Source organism: Mercenaria mercenaria, chromosome 1 (genome assembly GCF_021730395.1).
Source record: "Mercenaria mercenaria strain notata chromosome 1, MADL_Memer_1, whole genome shotgun sequence".
NCBI lineage: Eukaryota > Metazoa > Mollusca > Bivalvia > Venerida > Veneridae > Mercenaria > Mercenaria mercenaria.
The window spans coordinates 36,317,498-36,332,299 of record NC_069361.1 but is presented as its reverse complement, the minus strand read 5'-3'; the positions used below and the strand labels follow the sequence as shown (position 1 = coordinate 36,332,299).

General features: G+C 32.8%; 1 long non-coding RNA gene across 1 annotated transcript; it reads left to right on the top strand.

Annotated features, from left to right (window-relative positions):
* The first annotated feature begins 3,764 nt into the window (after positions 1–3,764).
* LOC128557211 (uncharacterized) lies at positions 3,765–11,072 on the top strand. The gene is made up of 3 exons (XR_008371129.1): positions 3,765–4,059; positions 9,927–10,117; positions 10,729–11,072. It is a non-coding gene; the product is annotated as an uncharacterized LOC128557211 (long non-coding RNA).
* Positions 11,073–14,802: the final 3,730 nt, after the last annotated feature.

The following is a 14,802-nucleotide window of genomic DNA, read 5'->3' as shown; positions in this document are numbered from 1 at the left end:
TTTTTTTGGGGAATAAGTTTGAATTAGGGGATTGTGTTCCCCTTTTTCCAGGGGTGTATTTGGAAAAAGGGGCCCCCCAAATTTTAATAAAATTTACCATACACGTCCCCAGGGGCTTTCTATTGCGGGTTTTTTTGCACAAAATTTTTAGTCAATTAATTAATCATATTAAGCCCCATCCAGTATTTAAAAATCAAATTTTAAAGGGAAAAATTTTATAAAGTAAGCTGGAAAGTATTTGGGGAAAAAGGAAACCCCTTTGAAGAAATTTTTTCATACCCAAATTTCCCCAGTTGTTTTTTTGGTTTTAATAATTTTGCATTTTTTGTGTCGTTTGTCAGCTAAAATTATTGTTGGTGGTTTATTAAAATTTCATATATCTTATTTTTTTAGTTGATGATGATAAAATTTTTCCCCCCAATAGGGTACTTAATTTTTGTTTGGCACTAATCATATTTATTACTAGGCTTGGGTTTTCCCCATTTGCCAGTGTGAATTTTAATTTGAAGCCTCCATTGAATGTAGCAATTTTTTTGCCCATATGTCTGCTAAAATTTTTGTGCTTGGGGGCATATGTTGCATAATTTCATTTGGGGGGCTATAGGTTTTCCCTTTTGTCCGCAGGCTGCCAGAAATCTAGACCCCCCCATAACTAAAAACCCTGTTAAAATTTAAATTTTTTGAAACTTGGGGACAAGAAAAAGATGGGAAAAAGGAGGTTTTTTTCACGTCAAAATTTTTTTTTTCTCCTTGATCAAAAAAACTGGTTTCAAAGGTAACAGAAAAAAATCAAAAAACTGCTTTTAAAAGATGGTTTTTTTGATAGCCCCCAAAAAAAAATATACCCCTATTTAAAAGAAAAAAAAGTATTAACAGATGGAAAATGGAGAAAAAAGCACCTACTTTTTTTTTCCTCTGGGGCAAAAGTCTGGTTGGGTGGTAACAGAAATATCAAAAAAATTGGCTTTTGAAATTGGATCCCCTTTGATAACTCAAAAAGTGTCCTAGTTAGGTAAAGAAAATTAGTATTGTATAGATGGTAATATGGCTATTATGCATGTCACTTATTTTTTTCCATGGATCAAAATTCTGGTTGCTATGGGGAAAGGAAATTTTTAAAATTTTTTCTTTTTAAAAGATGGGCCTTTGGGTTTAAACCCAAAAAGAATATGAGTAGGTTAATGAAAAGTATTGCCCTTAGATTCCCAAAATGGAAATTTTAAAAGCACTTCAAATTTTTTTTCTTCCTTGGTTAAAAAAATTTTGGTTGCGGAAAACGTTAAAATGTTATGAACATTCATCCCCCCCAGTAGGGGACTTTTTTGTTGTGGGGCAACACCAGTGACTTGTTGACTTGTTTTTCCCATTTGCAGGTGTTTTTACTTTACACTGGCCTCCATTTTTAATGTGTTTTATTTCATTACAGCCCCCCTTTCCCTTTCTGTTACAACAGGAAATAGAATTTACAATTTTGAATGAATGATATTCTGTTTACCAGAGAAAATTTTACTAATTTGAAAATTTAAAAAGGGAAAATTTTTCTTTTTTTTTTTTCTTGGGGGCAATGTCACACTGACCCCAATTTTTGGTATATGGGAATTTTCCCGCTTTTCAAGGTCATTGAAATAGTATTTTAAAAATTTTCCCCAGCTTTAGGCTAAAAGAAACTGTTTTTGGGATTGTCCATCCTGTTCAAACCCGGATTTTAAAAATTTAAAAATTGTTTTGGTTTAAAAACAAGAAAACTTGGTGGGAAAATATTAATTTCTTAAGAAAAAACAGCTCTGAAAGTTTTTTTCCCATTGCTTAAGATTATGGCCCCTTTATGCCTAAAAATTTAGTACTTTTTATATTTTTTTTTTTTTCCAAAATTTTTCAGTCCAAGCCCTTTTCTTTGGAAAATAGGGTGAAAAAAATTTTGATAAAAATTTGGGGGGAAATGTTTTAAATTTGGGAAAAGCGGGCCGCAAGTTTATAAAATTTTTAAGGGCCCCTTTTTACTTAAGATATATTTGGGTTTTTTTTTTTTTCAGTTTTTTGTCTGGGGCCAAACTTAGACCCAAAATTTTTTGAAAAAAAATTTAAAATTTAAAAATTTGTAGAAGTAATAATATTTTTTAGGCAAGTGGCCCCCGCAAGTTTTTGTAAATTTTTCTTGAAGGTACAAAAATTTATGGCCCTTTTTTACCCTTTTTAGGTTTTTTAGTAAAAACATATTTTTTTTTCCCCCCGTTTGTTCTTTCCCGAGCCCTTTTCCTTTTGAAAAAATTTTACCAAAAGTAAAGGCAAACGTTTCAAAAAACACATTTCATATAGGTTTTTAAAAAGTTTAGACACGGTGACCAAGTCAGACCCCCAAATTTTTAGACTAATTTAAAAAAACTTTTTGTAGCAGAATTTTGCTTTTTTTTTGTTTAAAAATAATTGAAATTTTGGGGAAAGGGGAAAAACCCCCTTTAATGAATTTTTGGTTTTTTATTTTTGCATCAAAAATAGAACCAAGTGACTAAAAAAAGGAAAAACCGCAATTGGGAAAAATAAGGGACCAAGTTTTTTTTTTGCAGAAGGGCAAAGGGGATTGACCTTAAAAGTTGAAAATTCAAAAGTTTAAAAAAAAATGATACCAAACTTAAAAAAATTTAACATTTAAATGATTGGGGCTTGTATGATCCCAAACCTACATTTGCACAGGTTTTCCCGGTTTTTGGTTATAATGGGCAGTTTCAAGACCAGGGGAAATTCCTGTTTTAGTAACATTTAGCGGAGTAAAAAGAACAAAGGTAAAATGGTTTTTTCTTGACGTTTCTAGGGGGCTGAAAAAAAGAAAAACCCTTTTTTGACTTTTTTTAAAAACTAAAGTAGAAAAAAACTTTTCTCCTGGGAAAAGCTTGATGGATCTTTTCCTAATTCTCTTGGCCCTTTTTATTGATCTTTCCTGGGTTTTTTTTTTTTTAGGGTTCTTTGACTTGCACTTAAGGGCACAAAATCTTTAAAAAAAAAAAAAAAAATATTTTTTAAAGACGGATAAAAAAAATGGATAATTTTCCCCTAACTTGGCCCGGGGTCAGACCCTATGTGCAAAATTGTCCCAAAGGCCCTCACTTAAAACCCTTTCGATCTGTATTGGTTAATTTCAAACTTACAAAAAACTGCATTTTTTTAATTTCCCCTCCCCGAAGGGGGGGGGGGGGGGGGGTTAAAGCAAGGTCCTTTGTCCGTCCGTCAGCCCTTTCCCCCCGCCGAAACACCCTTTTTTCAGCTCCATAAAAATTAAAAAACCCCCCGAAGGGAAAAACATGAAACTTTGGTCAAATGATCACCTCAACAAGCACGGCAGAACCCATGGCCCGGCCATGTTGACCCAAGGTCAAGGTCACAACTTGAGGTCATATGTTTGAGCCTTCCATTTCGTGTCCGCTCTATATCTTCTTAACCCCTTGAAGGAATCTCATGAAACTTGGGTCAAATGATCACCTCATCAAGATGACCTGCAGAACCCATGGCCAGGCCCCGCTTTCACTAACGTTCTCAAAGTGAGAAAATTCTCAGCTCAAGATTGTCTCAGAATTGTCTGAGAATTGTCTCAGCTGAGAAATTTCTCACGTTGGCTTTCTCTAAACTTTTTCTCAAGTCTTGAGATTTTTCTCAGCTGAGCCGTAATTTTTTAAGACATAAGCGGCCAAACATCCAAGGAGCCGCGTGAACTTTCCCACGAACACGAGTGCATAGTTCGGGGCAGTGGATTTATTCATTTATTGACACAAAATGAAGCGTTGAGAAATGTTCATAAACAACATGTACAGTTTCGGGATATATCCAGATTGTATGTTTGTACACTGTTGTACAAAAGTATGGCAGTGAATTTTCGATATTATAATTCATCAGCTTCAAACCTGTCACTTTTGAACCAATCAAACACACAGTCGAGGGTACTACGTCATATTGAATGTGTTTTCTTTACCAAATATGGGATTACGTAAACACAACCATATGTTGTTACACTACGTGTGACAATTTTATGTTATCGGGCATATATTTATTGGATTCAGATATGCAGCCGTAAGTAGATCTATATATTGTTTTTTGATTCACATATTAATTACTGCAATTAGTGTATTCATATCAATGATTGCAGGGACATAAATAGCTATGCATTCTCTACTGCAGGCATTTCAAACTTTGAACAACACAGTTTGTTCAAAATACTCACATTCTATTTTGTATAAGATATCAAGCTTCTTTTTCCATAGTATTTTGTCATTGCTGTCATGATTATAAATTAATTCTGTGTCTAACGTATTTCGCCAGGTACCCTGTGAGTTGAAAGTGCTGCAAACCATGTACATTTTTTTGAAAATGCAAAATGAAAGTGAAAGTAGGTAGAGCTGTCAAAATGAAAAAAAAATGCAATATTTCAAAAACTATAAAAGTTAATTATATTTCATTAACCAGAGTACCTAGATAAGTATGTTAGACACACAACAAAAACAAATTTAGAGAAAAAAATGTGTTGAAAAAAAAAGATTGACATTTCTACAAGATAAAATGTGGACAGTTAGAGGTACATGTGTTTAAGACAAAATACAAACTATAACCAAACAAGGTGACCTTTATAGAAAGTATCTGCTACTTGTGTATATGTACTATGAATATTATTGGTCTGGCAGGTATAATTTCCATTTATGAAAATTTACATGAGGGGGTCTCAAAGGCTTTACATGATCCTAGTTCTACTTTTCATTTCTACTTTCACTTTCAGTTTGAAATGTGTTCCATTTTTTTTAATTACATTTTTGCAGCACTTTCACCCCCCAGACATCCTAAATAACCAATATTTTATGTTAGACAATAGTGTAAACATTAGTCTCACTTGAGATGCAAACAACAGGTGTCATATATAGGCCTAGCTTATTCTTGTTTTTAAATGTTGCAGGTTTGTAATATATCATAACTTGAGACAGGACTATATAAAAACTATTTTTGACACAAGCATGGTAAAAAAATATATTTTTGAAACAGAAGTTTGAAAATCTGTATGACAGCATAATAGCATTTTATGATGGGAAATTTCCAATCAGTAGAATATATATTTGTATATTAAAGGTTTTCCTTCTTTTTCTGTACACTTCTGTATATTGTAGATCTAAATAGAGACAGAATATGAAATTCCTCAATAAAATGCTAAAACATGTTGGTTTTTTTAAATCATTATGAAAGAAAAAGCTATTTCAATTGTAAGGCGTCCCTGAAATGTCACAGATTTTGATAATGGTTTTAAATGTTCATTGTCAATGCATATGTTTCAAAGTATGCTATTTAATATTATATGTTTATATATTTTATATGTGGTTTATATAATACACACCCACACACAGTTTTATTAAGATTCTTGTAGATATCAAAATTAAGTAGCTAATAATTATAAGCGTATCGGCTAAAACAAGATCAGATAGGGAATTTATGTTGCAATTTTGCCAAAAAAATAAAGTTTTTCAAATCCTCATTTTTTCAGCCCATGTCATGGTCTAATATACCAGGGACCAAATACCAAAACCTTTTTGACTAGGACTGTCTGCTATAAAATTTACAAGGCAGCAATTATATGAGGGTAGCAGAGTCACGGACACTACAAACACAAGGCATAACAATGTGTAATTTATGGAAAACACTGAAGTAAAGATTCATTTTGACTGTAACTTGCTTAAACAAGTACAATTTAGCAAGTTTCACTCGAAAACCACTCGATAGAAGACATCATTGTGTTAATATTTGCATAAGAAGTATGATTATAATAACACAAATTGTTTATTAAACTTTTCAAATTCTTTTATTTTAACAGAACAGCTGACAATAATAGGAAAACTACTTCAGTTCACTAACAAGACATTGTGCTTTTATGCAAAACAGATGCTCAGGACTAAAAGTTTATGAGTTTTGAAAATAAAATGGTTTATTAAGACGTTTTAAAATGTCTAAGGACACTACAAAACATGTTACATGATTTGATGATGATTCCAACAATGCTGTTGCAATATACAGAGAAAGTTATGTAATGACTAACTAAAGTAAGGTTTACACAATCATAAAAATACAACTGATGTGAATGTTTCTTTTTTATGGTTACATATTTCCGAAGCCTGAGTCAACATTTTTTTCTCATGGTGTTTCTTAAGTAGAAAATGTATATCTAACCTCTATCCTGGCATAAAATGTATAAAGATTTTGCATAAAAAGCACAATCTTGTAGCCACAAACAAATGCTTAACATTTTAAACATTTTAAATATCATTAACTTGTCTTAAAGAATCACTGTTATAACATCTACGGACACTACAGAAATTCATAGTGTGTCTAAACCTTAGTTTCACCATCATTTTAACCTTTTTGTTACAATTTAGTTTAGAAATTTCAAACAGCCATACTTAGAAAATAACAGTAGAAAACTATTGAATTATTCATAGCTATGAAATCATTTGTTGAAAATGTCCATTAAGAATAAAAATATTAACTATTTGAGACAAAAACTTGTATTCCAAACAGTTTGTACTAACAAATTAACTTATCAACACAACAAAAAACCTACCTCAATCAACCTTGAACAAACAGCAAACAATTTGAAAAAGAATAACACATGTGACAGTTCGATGAACCAATATAGTGGTGCATTCTACGGACACTACATACTAGTGCATGAGTATTTACCAGACTGTAATAACAGTAACACAAGTTTAAGCTTCCAGTGAACTATGATATGTTTTGAATACACTTAGAAACAAAATCTTTTAATAGGAAAATTTGAAAAAAAATACACAAAATTTGATACAAAATTGTATTCTGATGTGGTTTTGCTGGTTACCTTCAAACACACACAATATCACACAGTCACACACATAGACAGACAGACAGACAGACAGAAAGACAGACAGAGAGAAAGAAACACAGGTACATACAACGCTAAAATAAGTCTTAACAGTTTTTGTCCCGAATTCGACACTTTTTAGGCATAGTAGTTTACTCAAAATTGATAGCTTACGAGATTTTTAAGAAAGGTAATAATCATATCTAACCAATAAAATATAAATGCCTTAAAACACATCAATCAATTTTATTCAGAAAATCAACCGGTATTATTTCCTGGTCAATTTTTGTTAGGGTCAGATACCGCCAAAATAGAGCATAAACCAGTGGGTGTTTACCCTCTTTAACCACTGATGTAAGCTGGTATCTCAGTAACCACTTGTGGGAATGGATTGAAACTTCACACACTTATTTACTGTGATAAACTGACTTACACTGCTCAAGTTCCATAACTCTATTTTGCTTTTTTTACAAAATTATGCCCCTTTTTCGACTTAGAATTTTTTGGTTAAGGTTTTGTATGTAAGCTGGTATCTCAGTACTCACTTATGGGAATGGATTGAAACTTCACACACTTGTTCACTGTCATGATCTGACATGCACAAAGCAGGTCCCATAACTTTATTTTGCTTTTTTACAAAATTATGCCCCTTTTCAACATAGAAATTTTTGGTTAAGTTTTTGTATGTAAGCTGGTGTCTCAGTATCCACTAATGGGAAAGGATTGAAACTTCACACACTGGTTCACTGTCATGATATGACATGCAGTGCAAAGAGTCAATAACTCAACTTCGCATTTTACAAAATTATGCCCCTTTTTCTACATAGGAGTTTTGGGTTGAATTCTTATATGTAAGCTGGTATGTCAGTACCCACTAATGGGAATGGATTGAAACTTCATACACTTGTCCACTGTCATGAGCTGATAAGCACTATGCAGGTTCCATAACCCTATTTTACTTTTTTACTAAATTATGCCCCTTTTTCGACTCGTATTCATTCAAGTGACAAGGCTGTTGAATAGTCGAGCGTTGCTGTCCTCCGACAGCTCTTGTTTAAGAAATAATTTATAGTAAAAGAGTTTTTTAACACTATGCACGATGGGCGGTTATACGTCGGGCGTAATAATTTAACGAGGGCGCAGTCCTAGTGCAATTATTTGTACGACATATTACCACCCGAATTATTTCGATTCTAATATGCCTTTAATCTAAAATAGTAGATAAAATATAGTAGCACTCTTTCTTGTTTGCAACAAAAACATTAACGTCACCGCACGATAACGTGACGTTATTCTAGCGTTTAGTGTTTTAACAGAAAATAGCATATGAGAATATTTCTTGCGCAACGTTATGTCTGTTCCGTATTTTTTATTTCAATCAAGAACTATACTAGAGGGAAATATCTATCAAGGCTTTATCTAACTTCTGTTTATTCCTAAATCTTCCCTGTTGTTCTCTTTTTTGACGTCTTAGTTCATTGCACAGTACTGGATCAGTCTGTTTTGCTATTCTCTGCATTTCCCTTTCCCCTTTTTTCCTCATCTGTCCTTAAGTTTCATCTTTTCGTATTTTGCACTGTCACTTTTAACTTTTGCCCTGTATCTACGCATAATTTTGGCCTTCTTACTCTCAGGCACATAATTCTTTTCATTCTCTTCATTGTTACCTTTTGTAATGTTTCTTTTTGGCCTAATTTTGTTATAATTTCCCTTTTATAATGTTAATTTTTCAAAAAGCTGTAAAACACTAAGTATATTAGAGATTGTATACATATCATGCATTCTTGTAGTGTCCGTAGATCAAGTAACAATATAAAAAATCGCTCTGTTAAGAGATCAAGTGTGGTTAAATGTACATTATAGTTTGCTGATTCATATTGGATAGTTATACTGTATGTAAATAACGCAATCTGGCTAAAGTACACTAAGTGAAACTCGTTTTATAGCTTGCTAAAGTTCATTTTCACTTGAAAAGATAGACAAAAACATATTTTTCTAAAATACACTGAAAGATGAAAGTTTTATCTCTTTGGAATCAGTATATCCTTATAAAAACATCAATAATATCCCAAGCTCATTGATTATGTACTGGTTTTAAGAAAATTATCTACAGTTAAATTATTGATCTACGGACACTACGGTCTACGGACAAATTTCTGTTGCTTCCCAACAAATAACCAGCCGCAGAAGCAGAAAGATGTTTAGTTCTACTAATTCTCTGAGACAGTCTCAAATAGAAAATAATACAAAATAGTAAATATTATTTGTGGGTCTTACAATTTACATATTGCAAACATTGATCTACGGACACTACGAAAAAGTCATGTTACCAAATTATGACTCAATTTTTTTCATTTGGACCTGAAGCAAAATCTTTATATTCAGAGTGGTATATGATTATCAGCAACAGCACACACTACCATACTGTATCTGGCATATCACTGTTGCCTTTGTAATAGGGTGATAGAGACAGACCTTCAAAAACCAAAAAAAACATAACGAAGGCCTGTTTTCGTATTTTTTTTAATAAAACTTGATTCCTTCACTGATAAAGAAATAATTTGACTTTCTTTAATTTGAAATGCCACATTTTAAGTCTGTTATTGCCAGTTCACATTAATGTAATACTGCTTTGATCACTTGCTTGCTAAAATTTGCAATTTTTTATTTGCAACACCATAACAATGAAAAAACACCATTTTTCGACCATATTATCTATTACAGTGTGTAAGAAATCGCAGGAAAGTATGTAATGTTATAGATCTTAAGAAAGCCCGAAACCTGTACTTTTACATGCACAAAGTACTTATTCCCTATCTGTCAACAGTAAGGAATGCCATCACCATAACATGGGCCCATTTCATTTTCCCTATCTGATCTTGTTTTAGCCGTATGTATATGCACCCAATAAACATTGATCTTGTATACCTAAGTCTCAGACTTAGTGCTTAAGATGTTCTATATTATCAAAATCTTTGTGTAATTTAAAGATTGATAATCCTTCTTATAAATGGAATAAGGTATATTTAAACCTGGTTACAGAGCAATTTTATATAATTTATATCAGGTCACAGCCTGCTGATGAAGATCCTCAGCTTATACAGAGGTCAGGCTTGAGCTATGTGCTGATTCAAAAGATGTTAATGACAGTGGATAATCCATTCTGAGCTGTTCTAGGACCATTCACCAAGGTTCCAAAACACTGATGGATCTGAAGGCAGTACCTGTATTGGTGTCTGGTCTGTGATTTCAAGTATAGTATGTATTGACTGAGTTAGTCTCACTGTTTCCTAAATTTGCAAACTCTATTATAATTCAAACCATGCTAGATTTTAATTTTAGTCAAAAGGAAATAAAGGAGAACAATAAGTAAAAGCATGCTTGCAAAATATACAGAAACAAAATTGATACCCTGAATGGAGGCATTTCATTTACAAACATCTTAAATGGATCAGGCTGATTTTGACCAGTATTGGTTTTGGTTTGAAACTTTCACTTATGATAATTTGCATGCCTAGCTCAGAATATAAAGCACTAGACTATAAATCAAGAAAGTTGTAAGTTTGATCCTTTGGCTATGCATGTAATATCTTTAACAGTTTGAGAGAAGAACATGTCTGAAGTCATTTGTCCAACATTTCTTACTCATTTACAATGGGAAGTTGTCTGTGAGCACAAGTCATTTCTAGTAAAGAATGCAGGAACACTTGATAGGTTAACTGAACACCATTACATGACTGAAATACTATGGCAAAATTGAATCATACTGAAACAAAAAAAAAGGAAATTTCGCTCTATAAATGCATAACAAAAATAAAATTTGTGATAGTGTACTGTATATAACATAGAAAAAAACAATTCCTTTTCAGATTGATGTACCTCCTCCTGATGTATCTCCTCGAATACAATATATCTGCCATGTGAAAGGAACAAGCTGCAAGATATACTGTAGAAGTGGGGGCCTATGTAAAAAACATTTTATTTAAAGAATATAAAAAATCTGACACTAAACTACTGAAAAGGTGCACAGGGACATTTTTGTGTGTATAGACTTTCATCAAGATTCTGAGAAAGTTGATTTATCAAACAGAAATAGTCAGATTGTGTCTTCAAAGCTGAAAAGATTAAGATCTTAGGAAAACATTTGGACTCAAGAAAAGTATTGCGCTTATGAAACTGTAGTGTTCAACATTTAAATTGTTTTTTTTTTTTTCACTACATTTTGTGAAGAGGGTTCCATCACAAGATGCGACATATTGCCTGATATTGGTAAGAATGAGATGTAGTTTATGAAAAAAAAGTATTTTGCTTTAAATGTGCAGACTTTAAGTTACATAAAAAATCAAAGCTCTAACAATAAAGCTTGATTAAAAAGACACACTGTTGAAAACTAGCCTTCATGTAAATGTCACACTTTTTTTGGGTGCACAGGGGACACAATTAGCTATATAATTTAATGTAACTTTAACCCTTAGGCCCTTGCTAAATTTCTATAATGAACTTGTACGTTTTACAATTTGGACAGTATTATTAAGTGTTAAAAGGGGTGCTAACCGAAAGATACTGACTGAATGTCGAACAGTGCAGATAAAGATCAGACTGCACAGATGTGCAGGCTTATCCTGATCTACACTTGTTGCAAAGGTAGGACCAACCATGTACAGCATGATAAGGGTTAAAACTGCTTGAGCCATTCAGCTGAAATTGCAATCATTTGTTGACTACATTGATTGGATACATTGTGTATATGTAATTTGCCCCAAAACACTTAAAACTGAACTGAATTAAAATAAGGTGAGAGAGAAGAAAAAGCTTAATTATTTAAAAAAAAAACAACTATAGCCGATAGATATATATTGTTGAAGGCATTATCTTTGTTTACATTAAATTTAAATGTGGCTGCCACATTGTTTGTTAGGAACATGAGACACATTAATTTCTTGTTTTCGAATTTTAATTATCGCATTTATGTGTCAAAGATTGGCATGGGTGAAAATGTTACTGAATATGTTGAATCAGTTTTTATTGATTAACTCCCTTTTTGGCTTGTGCAGTATAAAGTCATGTGAATCACTGAAAGTATATGTAGTACTTTTCTAACCAACTGATAAACATTCTATTTTTGGAAAGTTTGCTGCATAAAGTTAAAGGGTTTTTTTGTATGAAATTTACATGGTGTAGGCCTTAAAGCTGTTTACTTTAAAAACCTCCTTGTATCATTTCTAATGTTTTCTCTTTTAATTGACCCTGAGTGGCAGTTCTTGTTCACTACAAAACCATCTACTATTATTGGTTAACTAATTATTGGAATAGTGATCATTTTAACATTGTTTCATCACATTGCACTCCTTTATGGGAATAGGTAGGCAATAGCACATTTAACTATTAAACTAGTTATTAAACTATGTCATTTGAATGAAAACAGCCTTAGACACACCTGAAAATCAGATAAATTTGAAAATACATGCAAATTTTTAAAAATGTTTTTGGATTTAAGTTATAACATTTTCTTTTTTTATCTTCAGTTGGTTATTAATGCAACTGATTGTTTTTATCAACATCTGCTGTCAGTGTGTTTCGTCCCGATTTAATTTTGTGACCCATACAGTGTTTCCAGGACTCATCAGTAAGAGAAACACCATCAACTTGAGTCAACAGCATAACTTTTAACATGTGAACAGAAGTTAATTATAAACATTTTCATAGGAAGAATAGTGAACTGGAACAGTAAATGAAAATTTAAAAGAAATGAAAATGATAACCTGTACACTTTGGCATTTCATAGTTCTTTTTAAAAAATCAAATTTATCTGAGAAGACAATGACAGTGAAATATAAAATTTTACTTAAAATTATTGTTGTAAATCATACTGAAATCTAACAATTTACTGGTAATATAAATTTTATCAATAGCATAGAGTAAAGATTTTCTGATATTTTTGGAAAGATTTGAAAAACATTGTACTTTAAATGTTCAACCAATATTTTAGATCAAATTATGAAATGCCATATTTATTTATAAATGAATAAAACTGTTGTCAACTTATAAAAATTTCTGTTAACTTTAATAAATTATTAGAACTTAAATATTTTTCATTGTCTTTATGTCCATCAGTTTTTCTGCTTATTCAATTACATCATGCTATTTGCCACTTGCTAAATGTGAACTATCTAAAGTATAGATGTTAATAGTTAACAGCACTGCAAAATGCAGAACAAAATATTTCTAAATGCTTATTAATGAGTGATTACTTATAAACAAGCTGGTGTATAGAACCGTATGTAATATCATGCCATTATGTAATAACTTTTATCACATGACATGGCTAGAGACTGAACCTACAATATTCCACTGAAGTGGTGGGCCATCTACCACTTGGCTACCGAGGCCTATGATGCAACAGGACTTGACTACTACAAAGTGGAGGTTTTGTTTAAGCAGTAGGTTAGCTTAGTTGGTAGAGTACTAGTCCTGTATGAGAGGGTCCCCAAGATTGAGCCCTACAGTAGACTGACTGCACATTTTACTCAATCTGTTCAATTAACTAGATGCACACATTGGACTGCGACTGTTTTATAAACTAGAGGCATTATCCAGGAATAGTCCCCTCTATGTACACGACTTCTATATAGCAGGGAGTTTCTTATGGTATAGGACTTGATTACCACAAAGGGGAAATTGTTTCAGCAGCTGGTTAGTTCAGTTGATAGTGCGCACACCCTGTAAAAAAGGGTCCCGGCTTTGAGCCTACCATTAACTGCTCATTTTTATCACCCCTTGATAATAAGCCCCAAGTTGTAAAACGAAATTTCACAAGAACAAGGACTTCTAGAGACGTTACTGCACAAGTCAATAATTCTTGGTACGAGCGTTTTTGGTACGAAATATAAGCACAGTAAAACGTCTACTGTACTTAATAAATATTGTCTTCGAAGTTGTGTAGCATTCAAGACGATAAAGAAACATTTAAGAAACAGTAAAATTGTTTGAAAATGTTGTCCTTGCGGTAAATTAATTGTTGCATGTGTTTTAAAAGCGTAAACAGTGTCCCTAGCAACAATCGGCCATTTAAGTTTTACTTGGATTACTCCCCTTGAAATTAAGAAATTACCGTCTCTGACGAAGTTTATTGTCATCCATGTCATGCTGGTGAACTCAACGTGAAACTGGCACCGACTACGGCGGCGGCGTATATTGTATCGTCGAAAAGTCGCCATTTTGTTTCTTTGAGAAAAGCACTGAGACAGCCCAACCCTTGACTCAAGAAATCTGAGAAAAATCTCAGCGAGGAAGTTGAGATTTTACTGAGAGATTTTTAGTGAAAGCCAATCTGAGAAAAATCTCAAGCTGAGAATCAAAGTTGAGATTTTTCTCAGACTTGAGCTGAGATTTTGACTTGAGAACGTTAGTGAAAGCGGGGCCTGGCCATGTTGTCAAGGTCACAACTTGAGAAAACAGTGCATATCATATCTGTCATTGCTCATTGGCTTTAATACAGGCTGCACTAGAAAATGTCTTTAATGATGACAATGCTTTCATCCAATATATTCACCCCTTTCACTATCAGTAACACTGGCGGGGGATTTAGCTGTCTTTCAGACTGCCTTGTTCCTTTAGGAATTAAGTTCACAATATGTGTTATGTTTTGTTGTTTTTTTTTTGTACCAAAAATAAGGGATATTGTACTCATTCTGGTATTGGTGTTCCTTTCAGGTCAATTATACTATACCCTCTAAACTACTTTGGCTATTATAATCACGTCTCATGTAAGGGTTTTTCATGGGAAGAGCAGAGATCTGATTTTCTAGGTTCAGGTATCCCAAAGGTCAAGGTCACTGGAGTTAAATATTGTAGTAGTGCAAGTTAATGTTTTATGGCTAGCTTCTCATTCTCTATGTGTATTTAACTATTGCCTATGTAAACATTAAACCAAACATAATGAT